Below are 23,264 nucleotides of genomic sequence, written 5' to 3' on the forward strand. Positions count from 1 at the left end.
GTGCTCGTCTGATTTGTTTTACTTTTTTCTAGTGATGAATTAATCGAAAAACAGTATCCGTGATCCAGGCAAGATGTCACCAATTCTCTGCTGGCCACTCACAACATTTATGTTTGTATGACTTCAGCATCGAGAGTTGTAAATTGTAGAAGGGTGGTACACAAGGCACGACCGCATGACGTGGGACTACGGTATTTCTTCCATATTTTGATGCATCGAAGCAATCGTCTTCTGCCGTTCTTTCGCACGCTTCTGGGAATGGTGCTTATACACAATATTCAAATGACTAGACATTGCAAGGATTGAGATGTTTGTACAAATCCTCAATATAATCGTTTATTACTGAACGAAACTGCTTTGCGAACTGCTTTCGCTGTAAAACTGTAATACAAGAATTTGGCGGAATACGTTTTCCTGAAATTCATCCACGCCCCAGTTTAATCCTATTCCCTTCCGCCTACATCCAACCAAACGACAAGAACACGTTAAGACCCCGGATCCGGAAACAGCAACTAGACCCGCACGATACTCTAAGGTCCCGAGGGAGACAACCCAATATGCCAGTCCGTAATATCTTGGCCCAGCAGCGGAACATATTCAATATGCTGCTTACCTATGGCGATGGAAAACCATCAAACAACAAATCAGTGCTTTTAATGCAAAACATTCTAGCTTTAAGTTAGATTTAGTTTCAGCTCGTAGTCGGCAGCGAGGATAAAAAATTTGCTATTAGTTATTAAGATACTTTAGAAAGTAAGCTACCAGATATAATTGGCGCCGTTAAACATTAAATTGTATTTGTGCCGTGTCAAATAAATTATAGATGAAGAAAAAAAAAAGAATTTGGCGTCCGTATGTCACCGGTACGGTTTTAGAATAAAACGATGGTAAAATGTTTGAATGGTAACTTTTATATCAAAGTTTCGTTGGAAAGAGGGCGGGGCGCAGCAGAATGAGAAATGGCAAAGGAAGGTAAAACATTTTCAAAAACTGCAACGGTCGCGGTCGAAAATTTAACACTAAGAAAAAATCGAGAATTCGATTAAAACGTTTGTAAGAGAAAATATTCAACTGGCTACTTAAGCAGGTATTAGACGAAGCAAATATTTGCTATTTTTGGTACGGATTTTATTTTGTGCAAATCAAATCCGTACCAAAAATAGCAAATGTTTGCTTCGTCTAATACCTGCTTTAGATTACATATATGGTTTTTGCATTGGAATTTTGAGGCACCAAAAGGTATCAGTTGTCGATTTTTCTTGTTCTATGTTATTTCGGGCAAAGTTTCCAGCCATTTTTGGCACATTCGCAGCTTTCAAGTAACCCTCAACAGCCGCCAGATATACGGGTGAAACCCGGAACAAGATGACTAGTAAAATTTTTCCTTTTCTTCCTTTTCAATAAATAATAATTTCATAAAATTTTTCCTTTTTTTCCTTTCAGCACCTTGTGTCCGTATGACATCGGACCAGTTTTGGAATGAAAATGTTGTTAAAATGTTCTAATACATTTCATGAACTTCCAGTAAGCGCGGCGTATGTACTAGAGCGAGTAAAACAACAACAAAAACAAATCGTTCCAAAGTCAGATCCGTTGTATACTTTAGTGTTGGGAAGTAAGGTAGTTATTGGTTGATCGGTATGATTTGTATAATCCATGTTATATACCAATTTTTTCAATAGTGTTCTAATCAGTTTGTAGTTTTCGTTACAATAACTCAATCGTTAAAAAATTCTGAAGGATTGGTGCCGAAACCTCGATAATCTGGTAAAAAATAACTGAAAATGACGCTCAAATCCTGACCATTTTTTCCATATTTGTATATCTTGATTTTCGAATTCAGGCACCTAACTTCCAGATAGACGTAGTCCTACGTCGAAAGTTTAAGAAAGCACTGCTCTGAGTGAAACAACGTTCTGTTATTAGTTCGTGATTGGTTTCAATATTGACAAATGCCTTTCACGTGTTCAACGTCTTCGCAGCCTAGAAACCACCGAAGATGTTAAAATGGAAGCATTGCTCTATGACGACCCATGCAAAATGCAGGAACAGATTGCTTCGGTATTAGGAGTTACTAGTCAAGTCATTTCCAATCGATTGCATGCTTTGCTGGGTTGGTTCTTTCGAAACAAGGAATCATGATTTGAAAGCAAGGGACGACACGTTGAGTGGCGTTTTTTCGCTGTGAACAACTACTCCAGCGCACAGTGGTCCAATAAACGTTGTTAAAGTTATCGAAAAAAAAGGTTGAATATGCTATAACTTTGTAAGGAAAAGTCCTAGAGATGTATAGTCTTCAACAAAAACGTGTGTTTTGTATGCCCAAATGCTTCTTTAGAACGACGTTATCTGTAACTAAGTTAAGTGCAAAAAATTAACTTTTAGGTAACTTTTACAGAAAATACTCTGTAACTCTGTACCCAATGAAGATAGGAATTTCGTTTGTTCAGCAAAGTTTCATATTTCATATTCCTCTATCTCTTAACAAAAAATGTAGTATTTTTGATATATGAAAACCTACTGTATAATAAGCTCGCCGTACTCTAATATGGGTCGAATGAGACAAATGAAATCTAAAGGAGTTTATAGTACTTCAGCTTAATATTATGGAAAAGTATTGACATCATGATTCCACTTGCCTTTTTTCAACCTATACGTTCTTGAAGTTATCGGAAAAATAAGTTAAAATATGATATAACTTTGTAAGGAAAAATCCTGGAGATATATGATCTTTGGCAAAAAAGTGTGTTTTGTATGCCCTAATAATTCCTCCGAACTATATTTTCGTGTAAAATGTAACTAACAAAAGTTGAGTACATAAAACTAACTTTTAAATAAGTTCCATGTAATATCCTTTATTACTTTGTACCGAAAAAAGATAGGATTTTCATTTGTTCAACAAAGTTTCATATTTTTAAATTTTCTATAAAATTGCCGAATAAATTATTCTTCTATCTCTTAACACAAAAAAGTTAATTATTATATTTTTAGTATAGTAAACTTCTCATATTTTTTGGTAATTTGCGATTATGCGGGTCATTCATACAAACGAGTAGTTAAAAATATTGCGGGTAGTAGTAAGACTCAATTTCATTCAAAGCGCTACAAATGATTTTTTTCTGTTTTTGAATTGAATCAAATTTCAATCTATTTATTGCATATCTTCAAATTCGTAATACTAAATAGACCCCAATTTAAGTTTCAATAAGAATGCAAAGTACTAATTTTTCTACACTAATTTTCAAACCCGTTTTCTCGAGCTATGAATTGTGAATTATTAGTCGTGTCAGTTTTGAACGAAAACGACGATCTTCCAATTTCATTATAGTTTGTATTTGTTTTGTAAAGTGACTGGGAACCAATCACGGGTGCTGTATTTTTGTATTTCAACGCTAGAGTTTATAATAGAAAATGTCACCCCGTTTCTTCAGTTCAAAAAATGCACTCAAGCCAAGTGAAACCCACTGTTGTTTAAAGCAAAAGTGTTTGTTTTTGATTGAATTTTCTGGTGAAAGCTTTGATTTTTTCATAACTGTAATTGTTTCGAATATTCAATAAAATGCAATCGTTTAAAAATAGACGTTCTGTCGAAATCAAATAAGGTAATTATTAATAACTAACGACGACATAATTATTTTATACAGTGTAATCAATTGAATTTATTAAGTATGGGTAGTTGAGGGATTGCGTTTATGTTTTATCGATAGTAAACTCACGAGCACTATAGTACTGAGATGAGTTTTTTTTGACGTCGGACTACGTCTTTGTTTTCTATGCTAGATTGAATTTTGTAAAACTGAGAATAAAACTGGCCAATGTTGCGTCAGATTTCAACCGATTATGGCAAGCGAACGACTAAATGCATCTTAGTCATTTTTAAGTCGGCGGATACATAAATTGTGTGACAATTGTTTGATATAACGTTTAACATTGTTGCTTCACTTCTTAATGGTGAAAATAGGAGAAAAGTTCCAAGGTCAAGCTTTCCAATACATTTCCCTCGTTATTGGCTTGATTTACTAGCACGGATGGCAATAACATGAGCGGAATAAATTCCACTGCCTACATATTCTGACTCAACGAAGTGTTTTGTTTCGTTACTCTTTCTTGAGACTGCGTGGCCACGCCTTGAATGCAAAAATCTACTCTGAACTCGATACAAAAGACTGCGTGTAGAAAATTCAGCTTCATTCTTGTTCGTCACACGGTAGCGAGTGGAGTCTAGCTGTTAGAGGTACGCGGTATTAGGAAACGAGAGCTGCTTACGAGTCAACTTTCAAGCACTGCGAGACACCTTACCTTTATTTTGCATACGACAGCAACTGGTACCATTGTATGCTGCAGAATATTTTGTTGGCACAGCTACTGAAGGGCAGAGCGGAGAGCAAATTAATTTTGTGCGGCCATGCAAAATATTCGATGCTACCGTTGGTGCGATCATCAGCATTCTGTAGCACACATTAATATTTGAAAATTATAGAATCAGTTCTTTCAGAACTGCGAATGCTTGAAGATAAGAGTTATAAGAATTTTCACAACTACTACTAGTGTGAAATTTTCATGTATTTTTATTTTTTACAATAACGACCAGGGCACCAAGGATAAACGGAAGCGTTGCCTATGAACAGTTTATCGCATCAAGATATAACCCTCATTTTAAGAAATTTCACTGCTAAATTGGGTGATTTCTGGTTCAGTTGTTCCGTTGTACCCAGTCAAACACCGTTATCGGTCCAATATCGATAACGCAGATTAGTTAATCTTGAACCAGGGTAATTTTCGCATCAGAAAAGTTCAAATTTTCTTTTGCTGCTCATGACAATAATTCAGTAGTATGGTAGTGAAAGTGTTTTGTTTCGTTTCTCTTTCTCGAAACTGCGTGGCCACGCCTTCATTGCAATAATCTACGCTCAACTCAAGCCCTTACACCTGTGTTAGATACACGGTGTATAACAGGCGTAGTATAATATATTGAACAAGAGTTAAAATCAATATATAAATTTGTCTTACGTCACCATTTCACACAACCTCTAAGGCTGTATACCTTGTTATATTTCATTTTTGAAAACATGTGGTCGTCTTTAATAAGATGTTTGGTTTTAATTTCCACTAAAACAAATAGTTTTACTATCGTAGTTCTGTATGACGGTACTTCCAACATAGACGGGAAATCCTAGCTCTAGAAGGTGATCTGCAGTCACCGGTGCGCGGTTCGCCGATTTCTTCTGGACGCTATGGAAGGGTGCAAGATATTTGAAATCGCCGTCTGCTGCATTGCCGCAGCTCTACTTGCTGCTGGTCGATCCACTTTCCAGTGAATCATCCTCTTGCAACAGTGATCAGCTGGACAATAAAAACTAAATTTCTGCGTACTAGCTTTTATACGTGACCTAGGTTGCATATCCAATTTTGGGATGTCAATTCAATTCAATTCGCCGCGTGCCGATAGCTCGCTCCACAAGTAAAATTTTGAAACACGATGTACAAAAAACTTGCAGTTCTTAAGTAATGCTACAAGTTTGTCGAAGAGAGCAATAAACTAACTCTTCTGCATAGCGTGTGAGAGTTAATATTCGCGGTGAGTATCATAATATTCACCGTGGATATTGCACTGAATATGGGTCTCACGCTTCAGGCATAAGAGTTAGAGCATTTCATTATTCAAAAAAAAAAAAAAAAAAACTTATAGTACTACAAGGGGACTAAAGTTTGTCACACATCGTTTCTCTAAATTATTCTTGTAGAGCGAGCTATTGGAACGCAACGAAAAAGCACCCTGAAATTGGATATGCAACCATGTACGTGACTACTAAGAGATATACTTCCCTTGGGCCTGAGGAACGGTATCGACTTTATCTAATATGATTTAATTGAGGAATACGCTAAAAACAGCCACAATACGAGATGAGGCACGAAAAAGTGATTTCGCTGCGTGACAGCGGCCGACCTCATACTGCTGAAGTTGTTTGAACTTTTGAAGAAACGCTCAAATGAGCAGTCCTCCCTCGGCTACCATGTACCGTTCGACTATTACTTGCTCCGTTCGACGGCACATGCGCACATGGAGACATCGAAAAATGGTTTGATTCTTGGAAAGTCTCAGAAGACAGGCTATTGTTGCTTACTTAAAAACCAATAATCTTAGAGTCAAATCGCACAAGATACAAGATGTATAGGAAATCGGGAAATCTTATAATTAAGCTTGGAAACTTCCAATATTTCGCACGCCATTAATGTGGTTTTATACCATATAAGTAAAACTGCATTGGTGGAACTGAATCCTGCTCGATGAAAACGTCATGTCAAATTTTAAATTTCGTTTGGAGACCTATTTTGGAGAAACTTATTTTGTGTCCTTCAGTTGCAAATTTGTGATCGTTCTTAATACGATGGCTTGTTCTAGTTTTTACAGAGCTAGGTCTTAGTTGTATTATGCAACCTTTTTACTTTTTTCAGGAGCAGAACAGCTGTGATGTTCGGAGAACACCTCCCTGGGTAATAGAGTCGCCGGACAAAAACTTGTTCAACCCCTCGTCATTATGGATTGTCAACTGCAGTTGACGCGAATTGATTCTTATTTCATTGTTATCTCTGGCTGAGTTACCCGCCAATTCCAACGCTTCTGCAGCTAGATACTCTATTACAGGTAATCCAGCACCAACGCGCATAATTTCCATTTCGCAGCAGACGATAAATTCGACCTACCGCTAATTAAAACCCAGAACGAGATAAACGGGACTTTGTTTTCCCTTGCCACGACCAGACAATGCGAATTGCCAATTCGATTAAACGGAAAGTGATGTGACGATGAACAAACGAAGAGGACTAACGTAGCAAGCAGGCGACGCTGTGAGATGATAGAATGAGGGTAACCGAAAAAAAGCACGGATCGCGCTTTCGTATGTTCTCTGTTGGAGAGCTAGACATGCCCACTGGTTCTGAAGCTAAAGCTAAACTAAAGCTGTGGCGAAATACACTCGCTCGAAATCAATAGTTCCATTTATGCTACCAAGCACAAATTACATTCGGCTCTGCGCAGGGCCACAAATACTTACGTGAAGGTATGTGGAATATTCTTACCTCCAAGGTAAGAATATCAAATGTATGACCGCAGTTCTACATTTATTTCAAGCGAGAAAAAAAGTGGCGCTATGAGTCCTTCATCTTCAATTTGCAATCCGCAATGGGGAGGAGTTGAACAAGCTTCTAATCGGTGTCACTATCGTGAAAGGTGATTCTTTCGCATCCTGGCTCGGAGACGCATTGTGAAAAATGTTTTGTGCAAAGTTAGGTCATACTTTCCTGGCAAAATCAAATATTCATCGACTTGAATGCCCGATGGATCAGGTCAGAAGCTTTTCCAACCCGTGGTACCTTGTACCCGTTTGTATCGGACGGCGAATCTATAGAGATATCGTCTCCTGAATTACACGAGTCGGTTACTCCTTCGTCCATATCGAAAGATAGAATCAAATCCGCGCCCAAAATTACAACTGCCACGTATAAAAAAACCCAAAAAATACCTGTTTTAGCCGCTCTTTCTTCTGCTGCTAAACTGCAGCCTATTGTCCCAGCAGCTGCATCTGCGTGCTGAAAATGGTGGCGCTGACACCCAGTGTTGCAGCGAACTTGCTCTAGCCGCTTCTCTGCTGGCCATTGTTTTCACAGCACAAAATCGAACTGGAAAATAACATGCACCGTACAAAAGCCGTGTGGCTCACAAGAGATCGAACAATTTAATGTTGAAGCGGACTCAAACAATGTGCGAACTTTATAAAGTCGGACAACTTGGCAGTAAAACACAAAATACTTTTGGTATTCCTCCAAACTCAAGTACCATGCCACGTTACTTAGTGCGCTCCACTCTGGCCGAGATTTAACTGGCAGGGATTATTTGGAAATAAAATTGAAATTTGTAGGCTTCATAGCAACATCGTTGCGAGTATTTGTTTCAGACCATTTTTACCTCACATATCATACATCTGTTGTAGATTTCAAATCAGCGTTCGATTCAGTTAACCCAAAACAGAATCTATTTTTTCTACATTATGCATACAAAGCGGTAAGCCTCACTTGCCGCCAAATTAACACTCACCAGGCACCTGGCAACGAAACAAATCTGAAATTAATGCGACACACCAAAACCGAATCTTATCGCCCCCAGGCAGCTCCGACAAGTGCGAGTCTTTGCCGCAATCCTTCGTGAAGCAAACCTTCAGAGACAAATAACAAGATTTTGGGGCCGGCGCGTTTGTCACTTCGTACCGAAAGTGGCGGCCGAAAAACCATTTCTCAAATTCCGACCAAAAACACATAATAGATCGTTCCTATCATACGTAGATGGGCTCTTCCGACCGGGCTTAAGCCCCGTTGAGCAGGTAAAACGGATTATCTTCTCGGATCTCAGTCGAATAATACATTGATGTGATTATGTAGGAATTTTCCCTCCGATGCAGATATGGTCGGGGGAAAAACCGCAAGATAAATAAGTCATCATTCTTAAGCTCTTATCTAGGAAGCGACCAATATTAGTGCACACCGGTGAGCCTAACGACGACGACGACGACGATGACGACTACGAAGGTAGGCCCCGTCAGTCCCTCGCAAAATGGCTAAATTATGCGTGTACATCAGTCATTTTGCGAAGCCACTGCCACTGACCGGAGCCCTCTTGGAAAGGCCGAAAAATGAACCATTTATGCATTCCGCCGCAAAATGTCGAACCTCCTTTCGAAACGAGCCATTTTTTACGCTAAAACACCTTTCCAGGGGTGTATGGGATGCGGGGGGAATTCGAAGCTGACTGTTGTAAAAAGGCCTGACCACACTCCCGAGAAGCCCATTCCAACAAGCCGCAATTTTACATGCGGGATTTTGTTTTTCCTTCCAGTACCCTTTCATTACTGGCACGTTTCGCAAGTGGAAAAAAATAAACTGCTAGCGCCGGAGTAGCGTCGGCTTGTTGTGCCGCGCCACACAGTGAAAAGCGAGTGTATTAAAAGGATTTACACAGACGACGCCGTCAACGATGATTGATAGGCCGAACGAATTTGGCCTGCGCAAATATTATGATGAATCCTTTGGGGATGCGAAATGGTGCAGGCAGTAACAACAGCAGCAACAGCAGCAAAAAAAAGTTTGCCTGGCCGCAACAAAGTGGACCCATCAGCTGCCGAGTTGGCAAAGGCAGTTGGAAGCTTCGGAAATGCCAGTGCGATGCGGAAAAATGGGTAGCTTTTTGGGCTTACGAAATGGAAACTGTTCGTCCCTTTTCTTGTTTACTCATATTTTGCATTATTTTGCGGGGAAAGTGCGATAAATTTTCATATATCCAAAAAACCCGTCATTACTTCTACGTTCCAGGCACACGGCGGTGTGATCTGCTAAGAGCTTTTTTCTTCGTTAGTTTGGTTACTTAAACTACGAAGTAGATAGCCATCGACATTCAGTAAATTGCCAATTTATGAGCATAATTGTGAGCAAAATGCAGCTCGAAGAAATTGCTTTCCGCGTTAGATCTTTGCTGTTGAAAGCTTCTACCCTTGGGGGCCCTCTAGAGAGTGGAAAGAAAACAAAGCTTTGAAGATAATTATTTCGTCCGGAATTTTCCATTCTGCTGAAGAACAAAGCATCCTAACCGGGCTAGGATGACTCGATGATCGTCTAATCATTAAGAAAAAACGATGAAAGTGGAAATCATCGAAAAGAATGCTGATTTCCATGGCGGAAAATTAATCGGAAGGATTTCCCGCTAATCCTTCAGGGCAATTGAATTTCTGCGTTATTCATCAAACAATTGCAATCCAATTTGGCTAGCTAGAAGATTACTTTCGCGGTGTGAGTACTAATAATGACGACGGCGAAAGAATTTATAGCTTCTCAAGCTTGTTTTTGGGATTGCATAAAGACCGAGAGAATAAGAATAAGCTGTGATTAAATTCAAACGATTTCGATCGAAATCTGGCGCACTAATCATAAGCGTTAACGAGCTGGCAAATTGTCAAATTTACGATTCCGTTGCGAAGAGCTATTTATATTAGCGTTGCTGATCAAACTGTGCTTTGGGCGAGAGTTTACAAAAAGGTTAAAACTGGATCAAAGCGTTTTAAACTTCGTCTCGATAGCCCACAGCACTGTATAAACCAAAAGAATGAAGGCTAACGAAAAAAAAAAATAACACGAAAACAAAGGCAACGAAAAACTCGAGAACCAGAACGAGGCGGAGGAACGCTTTTGAGTTTTAGCCCTTCTTCTTATCTCTCATTGGGAAATTAACGTTAATTATTCACTCCTCCGCTTTGGTGCCTTTCATTCTTGACCGCGGTAAATTCCGAGCCCTTCTTCGGGCGGAAATGTTTCCGGAATGGTTTGTAACCGCGGGCGATAACGCACCCGGTAAATTGTTCCCTTGATGTTGCAATCTGGGGCAGGGAGCTGTATGGGAGCGGTGGAGCATTCTGTGTGAATTGGTTTGACAGTTGAAATAATTTTTAAGAATAAAAGATTGCAAGAAAAAGAACAGCATGTATTAAAAAATTGAGAACCATAGAAAAAATATCTACTCCTGCTGAAAGAGTGAAAACAGTGTTTAACGAATTAAAATATTAAAATTAAATAACATAAGATTGAATTTAAAACGTCAAACATATAAAATAATATAGGGGAACTGCTCCATTATTCAGCCCATATATTCATCTCATACAACATGAAAACACAATTGAAAACAGAAAAAAGCGCATATCTTCTAACTAAACCAATCTGCTAAACCATGGAATGGATTCTTCTTAGTTCACTTTAGATTTCTCATAGAGTAGAAACTCACTTAAAAGCTCTAAATTTGATATTACAGTCAGGCATCTGCACTCGAAAACTTATTTAATTCAATCACCTACTTCAGAAAACAAAATACGCGCATTGTTCTATACGGCTACAACGGGACTCGTTCAGCAGCGAACCAAATTTCTTTTCATCACTAGCGGACAAATTTTTATTTAAATCACTAAACAAAATCACTTACTACACTCAGAATACTTTAATCTTTGAAATGTTCACCTTAAATTTCCAAAAAAAAGCTTGAATTAGCAGAAATATATAAATAAATTTCAACAGCATACAGCATACAGCATTTTCATCTGAAATCATCTGAGAAAATCAAAAGTTGCCAAATCAGTTTCTGTTAATACGAAAAAATCATACTGAAAATGTTGAATTATTCCGACATTGACATAAATCGACAGCACTGCAGTGGTTACCTAGGTTGCCAATTTTGCACGTAAACAACTACAGCAGATATCTAGGTAACCTACTACGACGGGCTACGACTACGTTCGTTCATAATAATGTGATTTATTCATGATTAACAGTGTGACGAATATGGGAGCGTCGTGAGATGAGTAATTGAACAGTGATTCAAATTTTGAGATGGATATGGAAGCGTTGTGAAAAATGGTTTGTTTTACAAAATTCAGGATAAATCTAGCTAAGTTCTCTAAATATACAATGTTGAACGATTCTATATAAGCACGTAAGCGTTTTTTGTTTGTTTGTTCAATGATTTCGTGAAAATTTGGTGTTTAATCCGTGCATTCTTCGTGAATACCGGCTCGATGCGATTAATAATGGAGCAGTTCCCCTATATCATTGACGACCATTCAATAGTATGAGGCCGAGCGATGTCATGCGGTAGAATCACTTCTTCGTGTCTCTGTCGTTTGACGTGTATAGTGCTCAGCTTAATCACCGCCATTAAAATCGATACCGTTCCCCAGTGATGGTTTCGTTCGGTTTCAATAGTTCATAATAAATATCACCGAACTGGTTCCATCGAATACACAGCTTATTGTTCGTAGCGTCCGGGCAGTCCCCATGACTTGTTTTTTTCTTTGGATCGATCTGAGCTGGTAAAGTTACATAGAGAACCACGTATATGGCTGCTGGGAATTAGTTTGCCATCATCAGTGTACAACAATTCAGTAGCTAACGCTTTGTATCGATCGATTACGGCGCCGGCCACGTCCTTGCGATCGTTAGGGTATGGAAGGATGTTGTAAGAAAGGAAATGTAACAGTCGTCGTAGTCGGGAACCGAGTTTACCTCTGCATCTCCACGACTGCCACGTAAAAGAAAATTCTGTCTCCCCATGGTAAGGACAAAAATCGAACAATGTTGAGCGCGAAGTAAACTCATTACGAAGGCGAACGATGAGTATCTTTCTTGTCAAACACCGCGAGTCTAGGTGAGTGGCACACACAGCATCTAAGTGTTTCAATATTTGTCTATCACTAATTTTGATGACTTTGATCACCGAGGTGACTTTGATCACTGTACCTCTTTTTTTAAAATGTGGTAAAAAATCGCTCGTAGTGCTTGGGATTTGTCGAAATCTTCACTGATTGTGTGGATATATGTCTGCATTGCTACTGTGTTTTTTATGCTAAAATATTAATTGAAAATAAAGTGTATTTTTGACGATTTTTGTTTCATACAAACAATCAGTTCAAGCAGACTCAAAACAACAAGTTGCAATACGTGAAGTTTTTTATTTTGTTCTCAGATTAGTTCTAAAGATGAACAAATATTAAAACAATGCAGTTCATTGTTATTTTTGCAAGATTTCGAAGGCAATGTTGAGTCCTAATAATCTCCACAGCGTATTACATATTTCTTCTTAACAAAAACTCAAGACGTGAAGTAACATGCAAATTTGGACAATTGCATAAGTCATATTCCACGTGGACTAGTTTTTGATGATTTTAGACCACCTTCCCTCTCAGTGGATAATCATTCATATATATTCTGAAAATTTTGTATGAATCTTGGGCATTCGTTTATGTTGGCGTGATGCGTGATGCGTGTGATGCGGTTCATGTAGAATGTGAATGGCCTCCAAATTGCTTTCCATATTTATGAACTCGTTTAAGTCGTTTTAGGCTGTTCAATTTAGTGAAAGTAGCAAAATGTTACTCCTAATTCATCAAAATAATCAAATGATCAAAGTCACCCCGGAATTATGATTGGTGTAAAATTTTTAAAGCATATTTAAAAACAGCAAAACTGTTGCTAAACATTTGAAGTAGTGACTGAATCTTTCTCAATGCATGCCAGTGCTTATTTTAAAAATATCAAACAATATCGTTTTCAGTAAATTCTAAAAATATTTGAGATACAATCAAAAGAATGGTCAAAGTCACCCCAGTTTACGGTACACATTACGTAGTCATTATATTATTCACGATATTTATCAACCGAATGAACCTAGTCCATTTTGCGATACGCTTATATAAAAGCAACGCGTGAGCAATCTCCGGCTTAACCATTAAACCAAACCATCTTTAGCTCTACATCTCCACGACCGCGGTGGAATGGAAGGTTTGTGTCATTTTGTCATCTTTCTTGTCAAACGACGCGCGCGGAAAAACCATGCACCAGCCGAAGGATCCAAATAATTAAACTTTTGTCTACTACCGATTTCGAATACCTTCCAGAAGTCAAACGCACTTCAGCGGATGCGTTTTTTTTTAAATACATAGCGTCGACCTTCCAGCTGGTTTTGAGGTATGATGCTGGTCTCACAAGCCAGTCGTCGTAGGTTCGAGTCCCTGATCGGGAGTGACTGTTAGTGTCAGTAGGATCGTAGCGCTAAACCCGCAATTTTCCTGTTCACTAAAACAATTGGCTGCGAAGTCTGTGTACATAAAAACAGCGTAGTGTAGTCATTAGCTTAATCACGATATTCATCGACCGAACGAAATTTACTCCGATCTGACTAAACGGTAACCGTGAGACACTAATAAATATCTACATTTTGCTAGCGCTATCTATTGACGAACAGCGAGAACTTGGTTGTGTTTTTAATAGATAAATATGCTAAAGTCTCTTGAAATGCTAAGCTAAAAATCGGATTTTTTAAACACGGCAAAGGTGACATATCCCTTGAAAAGGGTATGTACCAACATAACGTAGAATTCAATCACGAAAACCCAATTCCGATTTGGGTTAACTGAATTATACGCAGCCTCGATATTTACAAACAGATGGTAAAGTTGCAGATTGAAATGTAAAAATTGAAAAAAGGTTTCGTCAAAAGCAGTAAAGGAGCTCTTTCTGATACTATATTCGCCAAACAAATTGTTTGCCATGAAAAACTCAACTTCGGAATGGAACCAAATTTGCTGAAATTATATCAGAATTTTATTCGTTTCAGGTTTCGTTGCATTTAAGTTCAGTTACGTTAATTTTTTGTTATTGCTTCGTTTTGTTTTCATTTCCATTTCTACTTTACGCGATATTGTTATGTTGAAATTGTCTTAGTTTTTAATTTGTCTTGATATTTAAATAAATCTCAGATTGTTCTGAAAAAAATCCAAATTTTCGTTCCGAGGAGTTTATATGTTAATTTATTTTTTATCTAGTGCACCAACTTACAAACTGTGCAGAACAGTTGTGGTAGTATCAGATAGCAAAAAGTAGGAGGGTAGTATCCAAGACACGACCGCATGACGTTGGACTACGGAATTTTTATATTCCATTAAAACGAAATTTTTATATTCCATTAAAACAAATAAAAATTGTAATTCTAGTATTTTCTGCAATTTTATCTAACAGTGCATTTCTAAATGCGGAAACGTTATATATACCGATAATTTATAAGATGACACCCCGTTAAGCATACAGACGCGAGGCATACGGACGCGAGGCATAGTACGCTAGGCATAATGGACGCGAGGCCGAATGGACGCGAGGCATACGGACACGAGGCATATGGACGCGAGGCCAAATGGACGCGAGGCCGAATGGACGCGAGGCCGAATGGACGCGAGGCCGAATGGAAGCGAGGCCGAATGGAAGCGAGGCCGAATGGACGCGAGGCCGAATGGATACAAGGCCGAATGGACACAAGGCTAAGGGGAAGTGATGCGAAATATGTTATTATCGTTATCATCATTCAAGCCCTCTTTCAATACTATGTATTTCGTTTTAAAGTGTCATTTGGAAAGCAATACACTCGCGGCCTTCGGCCAACTCGCTGTTCGAGCAAATGCTGTCCTTACTCGCTACCGCTCGTTCGGACTTAACTAAGGGAAGAAAACTCTGTTTGAGTAGACCTAGCAAACCAGTAGATCAGTCGTTTGGGTGCGAGAGGCCGCCGCTTCCGACGGCGGGTCGGCGGCCGGCTCGGACTGCGGAAACCACGGCGGCTTAGTGCCGCCTTGTTTCCTTGCCCTCAATTTTGCGTCTTCGCCGCATGATTTCAAGAAAAGTGTTATACCCAACTTAAACTCTTAAGGAATATATTTACACCTGAACTACATAATTGGAACTCATGCGATCGTACAACATCGCATTCGGCCTTGCGTCCATTCGGCCTTTCGTCCATTCGGCCTCGCGTCTGTATGCCTACCATACTATGCCTAGCATCCATATGCCTAGCGTCCATATGCCTCGTGTCCCGTCCCCAATTTATAATACTCCTTTTACCAGTCTAAATGAAATTTTTAGCAAATAAGTGCTGATCATTCATCGCTAGTATTTTTTCCTTGATTAATAAAGATTGGCTGAAGAAGTTGAAATCGCTGCTGTACAGTCAAATTATTCAACCGTGCTCGTTTAGGCGTTTTAATATTTTTAATGAAGTGTTAATGAATGAACAAGGAAATACTAAATCTTCGATAAACACCCTCTATAGCTACCCACACTCGTGCTGTAGCAATCCATACGTACGAACGAACAAGAAATTTAATTCGGTGATGTGCTCTTTTGTAAGCGGCCAAAATTTGCCACCACCAACTTTCTGCTGCTTCAGAAAAAAACGGCCACTTTGCCAGCCAACGCACGAATTTTCGAATGGTACATTTTATATCAAGCTTTCGTCAACTATTTGGAAAGATGGAGGAGTTTAGAAGAATAGGGAAAGGGAAGAAAAATACAACGTCAACAACAACAAATTGTTTACAAAGCCAGATCGGTTGTGTCCGTTAGTGTCGGCTGTGCTTGGGAAGAGAGAGAGAGAGAGAGTGAGTGGTTGCTCGGTACGATTCAAACAATCGATGTTATTTACCAATCCTTCAATAGTGTGTCTCAAACAGTTGGTTGTTTTTGTTACATACATTTAACCGTAAAAAAATTCTGATAGGTTGATGCCAAAACCTCGACATTCTGAAAAGAAATGACTGATATATATGCCCTCAAAACCTGACCACGTTTCTTGGTTTTCTCTGGTTGAATTACTAAATTTTCAAATTCAGGTGCTTATCTTCGGGATTGACGTTAGTCAAATGTCAAAATAATAATAAATAACGTTCATGAATATTTTTCTAGACAACTTTTTGAGTTAAAATTTTTCGCCATAAAATCACTAACGTGTGAGCGGTATTTTAATTGGGAACACATTATTTGTTTCTGTCCAACGTTTCAACACCGGTTGGTGTCTTCATCAGGGAAAGAATATAGCATTCTTTCCCTGATGAAGACACCAACCGGTGCTGAAATGTTGGACAAAAACAAAATGTTTGTTCCAAATTGAAAGATCGCTCGGCCAAAATCTCCCGACAGAATCTGAACTTTATTCGAGTAGGTTTTGGTTAAAGCTTTCACTATTTAGTGAGCGTTCAAAAGGCATGACTTACTTTCAAAATTTTATTAGTTTCTTTTTACTTTACGAACAATTTCTATGTTTGGTCTTATTTTATGTTTTTGTAACGCAGGCAGTGATTGCAAAAAATGAATTAACGAGTACTAAGGATGTGAATGAGGCTTTGAAAAATTTATTACCTCATCCAGATGGGTAATAAGTTCCGTTATAAGTTTCTAATTGGAATTAAAGGGTAGAGAACAAAATAAACTGAGTGGGCCGATAAAATATACGAGCGGACGAAACCGTCAACTAACCTAGTTAATGTGAAAAACTTGAAAAAAAAACAAAGTGTTTCAATCAATGCACAGCGGAGAAAGAGAAACCTAAATCCCCACTAAATAAAGTTCACTGAGATGGCAATCTGTAATATGATATATTTTATGTGTCTACAAATCGGTGATAGTTATAGGGATTTTATAAGAAAAATCACAAGAAAGAGGTGAGTTGTGGCAAATTTTACCACTATCAGGACCCGGATCTAAATAAAACCATTACCATTCGATTCCCTTTAACTTTTACATATGACAAGTTCATCTTTGAACATTTAGCTGAGTGACGTTTGTTGTTATACACGTTTCAGCACGCAAACCTAATGAATAAGGTGAAATGGGGAGAAATATACCAGTTCTAGGGCCAGGAACTGAATGGAACCATCTCTATTGAGTCTCCCGCTAATCTGCCGTGAGATGACAAAGTGACATAAGAGCCATTTTTCAGAATATGGGTTTTTCATGCCAATTTGTTCATTGATCGAAGACCTATCTTTTGGTTTCTTGTTTTTCGTTGTTACTTAATCGTACGTTGCATAAAATAATAAAAAAAAAAAACAAAGTGACGTAGGCACCTATTTCAATACAAGTGCCCTGAAATTCATTCTTTTTTGGGCCGTACTGAAAAACTGATCACATGGATCTACGTCACATTGTCATCTCACGGCAGTAATGTATTCGTGGGTTTGTTTTATTTATCAATTTTCGCCACAAAAATGTTGGAGTAGATCTTACGCTTCAATTTTGCCTAGAAAATCTCGATGGAGCGCTCCATCTTCTTCAACGATTACTTCGAGTAGTGGGCCGACGGCAGATCCAGCCAGTACACACCTCTTACTTAAAATTTCCCCGATCACGGCCAGTTCGGAGCGAAAGAAGAGCGGCTTTGACATCGCCTTTTCACTGATTGTCAGCCACAGCAGCACCTTCAAAGAGAACTTGGTGTGCCGAATAAACTTCTCCTCGAAGCTCACTTCCTTTATGGAGGGAGTAAAATACGAAGTGCCCTGCCAGTCGTTGCCATCCATGTTCGCCAGGTAATTTTAACAGTTTGGCTGTCGGTACCATCCTACCGACCAAGCGCACTCAGCGATGTAGCAACTTTTCCCTCAGTCTACCTCTTCAGCATCCTTTAGAGTTTCTTACCGCTCAGGGTCATCGGCCGTTCGAAACCGGGCTTTCTTTCAATGCTTTGACTCTTGTCTAATATTGCCAAGATATTGTAGTTGCTGAAACGGGCGTATTCGGCGTCCACAAGGTGTCGCATGGAATCCGTTTTTGACGCGGCGGGGTACCGTTCTTTGAACGCGCACACTTCTGAATGAAGTAATTTTACTCTTTTCGCCGTCACGGTTAAAGTTCGAGTTGAATTTTTTCTGCTGGCTAATGGGTAACTATGATTGATGCTGCATGGGTTGTTTCGTTAGTGCGAGTAGAGGTAGAGAGTAGAGTAGAGGACAATTTTTGTGCATTTTTTAATGCCAGTTTTAAGACTAAATAGTTTTGTCTCCTCGAAAAAGTCTCCATCCAAAATTTAAACCCAATCGGACTTCTGAAGGCTTCCCTCACAATAGTGAAAGTCTTACTTTTTTGACCAATAAAAAATGCACAAGAGTAGCTCTTGAAGTTTTTAAAATCGAAATTTTGTTTGATAGCAAATCGCTCAGAAGTGCATGAAATCTGTAGCTCTATAAACTCTCGATTAACGATATCCATTAAAATATGCGTGGCAGTTTTGAGTTTTGAACATAGAAAACATTACATTGTTTTTGGTTTTGTCAAAAAAATCCGTGTGGGTAGGTACCCACCGGGATTAGTTCCGAATAGGTACTACTACCCTTACTACCCACATTAACGCGGAATATTTTGTTTATGTTATAAATTTTGAAACCGATTCCCATGTATCGAAACGCTTTCTTTCTGAAACATTTGACAAATTTTAAAATTTATTCTGTTCGTAATCCAAATTATGCATCTTTTATTTATTCTGAATGCATTAAAATTTTGTGAATTTGCAATATCTAGCACCCGGTGAATTCTAGCGTGTCGTGACTATTAGAAAAAGGATTTAACTGTTGAAATACGTTAATGAATTTCAACATTTTTTGACATTTTTCAATTTTATGGTTTTTTTCCACAACTGAATGGGAAGCAGGCGTTTCGTCCCATTATCGCGGCACTTTGGATAGTCTTATAAAATATTACCATAGAATATCCAATTTCTCTATTTATCGTACACTATAACGATCCAAGCCATTAGCCGTCCACGAATACCGGAACAGGTAGGCCATCACCAGCGTACTTTTCCCAATAATAAAAAAAAACTCATCTCCCATCGTCCAATCTCAGATAAGGCGTGTAATCGCTTCGGCTAAGCAGTTTCTAAATCTTCGTCCGAAATTTCCCCTGGTGGAGAAAAGTTTGCTCCACAACAGATGATAGCCGATTTGTCAATTTTTCTTCCTGGCCCTGGAAATCGGCCTACGCTACCGAGGCGGGCGGCGGCGCCCCATTCACCGCTCAGCTCACAACAAGCAACGCACTTGTTTCCCCGGAAAAGAGCAACTTTCCGTTCGACAGAACAGAACAGGGAAGGCAACCAACTAAAGCCATTCAATCGGCCTCGTGGGTAGGCACGGGGGAAAAATATCACCGCCACAGAGCGCTGTCGTCATTCAGATAAACCACGCAAACAAACGATAATCTTTTTAAAAGCTTTGGCTGCTTCATCTTCGGTCGGTGTCAATGTGACCGAATTAGGGGGAAGTTGTGGAGCGGAAACGGAGCGAGTGACGTCTGCGAAACGACGATTTTGACTGGAAACTTTCGACATTCCGTGGCAGTGCGGAAGTATAGTACGTGACAATGTTGCGAGAGCTGTACTATTGCTGGCTTGCGATTGGAGATCTTCCAGGTGGAGGAAAAATTGGGAAACCGCGAAGCGCCGTCTTTATTCCGCTGTGCTCCAGGGTGGTATTTTGTGATCGTCTTTGATTAAAAAATTGGAGAACGGAGGCTTATTCTGGAAACAAAATTTGAATGTTGCGTTAATTCCAGTACGTGTCTTGGAAACAGTCACCGTAATCCCGGAAGCTAAAGCTGAAAGGTGTGTTTTGTTTTTCGCAAGCTGGATTTGACCTAAGAATCTACTTTAAAATAACATCAAAAATGAGCTTAAAAAAGTTCAAAATCAAGTAGGGTATTAGCGATTTTTTTTTATAAACATCTCCCCAGATAAACTAAATTAATTTATGATAATTACACCGAGGAAATTCTTTCCATTCCCATTCATAGACCTTGTTCTGCCTTGTTGTATTCGGGATCAGTCGGACGAAAATTTGAATACCACCAAAGCGTAGTCCATTCAAGCTTTCTTAGCTGACAACTTTCGCGGTGCGGTCCGGGCTTCCGGACTTGATTGAATATTCCAGAGACCCGGTCGTCGTCATCGGCTAGGGTTGTGGGTTGTAGATATAAAAATTTAAGTAGAAACAGGCGGGTTGAAGCAAAAAAAAGAAAACAGCTTACCCTAGCCGGTCGAAAGTGAGTGGAATCAAGAAATGAAGAAATTAAAAGCTTTGGCCACCGATTTGAGCGCACGTGGACCGAGAACGCTCGATAGAGAAAATATTGTCTTAACGGGGAGGGATTCTGACTTTCTCGCTTTTTAATTTAAGTTTTCCGCAGTTCTGATGGTTTTTTATTCCGGCTGTGATATACATTTTTTTTTCAACTGATTATACAGAGGCCTAAAAATGGTTTTCACTGTTTGACCTTTTTTTTTTTTGTAAAAGTGAAAGTAGTCTATAGAAATGCAAATGGTGATGATTTGGACGTCAGCTGCGCTGGTACGGCTACCTTTGTTCGCTTTTAAGCTTATCAAGATGAGAGGGAAATCCATGAATGTAAGAATTATCGAATTATTTTGCGTCCTGTTTACGTTGTAATACAATTCGAAAAAATCTCAGCAAATTATTAACCTACCTGACATATAAAATGTTGCCCCATTTCAAAGAGCGTACACCTTCAACTAGCTAGGGCAACCATTTTATCAGCACGCGGCACTGAATGACAACAGCATAAATAACCAAACTCCATATATCATATTAATATACATTTTATTCCGAACATATTTTTCCACGCACGTTTTGCAGCTACCCGGCTAAAAGTACACAGCATAGAGAGGAGCTTTACAACCTGTTTGCCACATGAGGACCTCTACAGTGGTACGGTCCATCGAACGGGTACATACACATAGACCGCGCAGAATGATTTGCAACACCCGCAACCCACCGCGTGGTGCTGAAAGGAGAAAGCCCCGTACAGCGATAGTGGATAGATTTTCCCATCGGTACACAATACAATTTAGGGTTACGTGCAGTACTGGCTATATTGTTGTGGATAGCTGTAAATATGAAGATATTTTGGATTACCGTTCTAGTGTACCGCAAGGTAGTCACTTAAGAAAAATGCTGTTTGCAATGATACTTAATATTATAGTATCCGTAATAGGAAAGTTCCTGTAATGTTTTATATAATAACATTTAAGCTTTTATTTTTTTCACTCTTTTACTATTTTACTCTTTCACTCTCCAAATTTCTTACTCGTTTAGCTTTGATTCTTTTACTCTTTCATTATTTATTTTTTCATTCTTTTACTCTTTCATTCTTTCACTCTTCTATTCTTCTACTCTTTTATTTTTTCACTCCTTTATACATGTCACTCTTTTTACTCTTTTATTCCATCAACTTTTTCATTCCTTTATTCATACATCCCTTTGCTCTCTCACACTTTTACTCTTTATTCATACAAGTTATTATTTCATTATTTCATTTTTCTCTTGTTTTACTTCACCGTTTCACTATTTCACTATTTCCCATTTATATTGTTTCACTATTTTTACCATCTTTTAATTTACGTTTTTGAGTTTTATTTATATTTTACCCCTGTTTATTTATTTACTACTTACTGTTATATATTTACTATTATATATTTACTGTTTTATTTTTTTTTTATTTTAACTATTTGACTTCTTGAATATTCGACTGTTTCATTATTTTTCTGTTTTACTATGTATTAAATTACGCAAAGTTTGAAGCATCAGAATCTAACGAAGCGCTTTCAACATCCGGTCTTTCCATCGACGACTTTGAGTCGATCGAATACAAGCTTCTCATCGGCTTGGATATTCTAAAGCTGGGTGTTCCGCTAAAGCTGCGAGAAGTAGGGCAAACCCATCCGATCGTTGCAAAAAGCAAATCAAATCAGTCAGCTAATGCAGAATGCAGCTATCGTCGGATTTCACGTCGAGCGGTCTCTGATCACTACTGCGAACTCAACGAACAGCTTCGTGACTTTTTTACCTTTAAAGATGTCGAAATGACCGTACCAAGCCTTGAGTTGGGTACCTTCCTCTAGGTGTCATCAAGTTGGCAAAGTCTCTTGAAACTCCTGTCTACTGTAGGGACCCAATGTAGCGCTCCTGTATCTCAGCCACTGGTTACTGGTGGTGTCATGAGAAAGTTCCTTTTGCTGAAAATGGACAATCTTCAGATCTACGTTATGGACGTTTGGGTCGTAGTGATCCTCGACGTCGCCGCAGTGCATGAAAAACCTTAACGCAGGCGGGTTCACTAGCGAGTATCCAAGAATCACAAAAACAATAAAGAAAATGTATTTTATCGAGAGTTACTTGGAGAGTTTCAAGACGATCGAGGAGGCAGTCGTTTGCAGTCGAAAACGAGGTAAAACCAGTACAGTTTAGGCTGATGACATACTAAGCGCGATTGGCGTCGCGAAGCGATTCTCGTTGCTGTGAATAAATATACAGCCATAAGTAGAACTGGGCTCTGCTCCAGATGACGTTTACCTTTATGGCCGACACCGGTAACGACAATGAACAACAGCAGAAGCTGTGTGTAGCTATGCGGTTCCACTTGCTGCCGTATGCAAAACAAGAATGAAATTGAATTGTTTTGAGGCTGTCTTTTGTATCAAGTTGCACTAAGCACATTTTACGATAGCGCAGATAATTTTACAACTGATTGCTGCAAATAGTGAGGCTTGAGCGAAAAATTATGTTATTCAGGCTCACTAGCTCAAAAATATAAACTTTAATTCTTAGCTGAAGTAAAGAAAGGTTAATTGTGTTTGCCATTTATTGAAAACTGAATAGTTGTTTTCATCATGTCAAATTTCTTATTTAGTTCTGAATGATTTACAGTGATAACTAAATTCTACATGAGGTGATATATTTTCAATTAAATATGAAAATTTTAATCACTATACTACTAACCACACACGCTGTATTGCAAGCCACGCATGTTATTAATATGCACAGACACGCTATAGACATGCATAC

This window comes from Wyeomyia smithii, chromosome 1 (genome assembly GCF_029784165.1).
Source record: "Wyeomyia smithii strain HCP4-BCI-WySm-NY-G18 chromosome 1, ASM2978416v1, whole genome shotgun sequence".
NCBI classification, from domain to species: Eukaryota; Metazoa; Arthropoda; class Insecta; order Diptera; family Culicidae; genus Wyeomyia; species Wyeomyia smithii.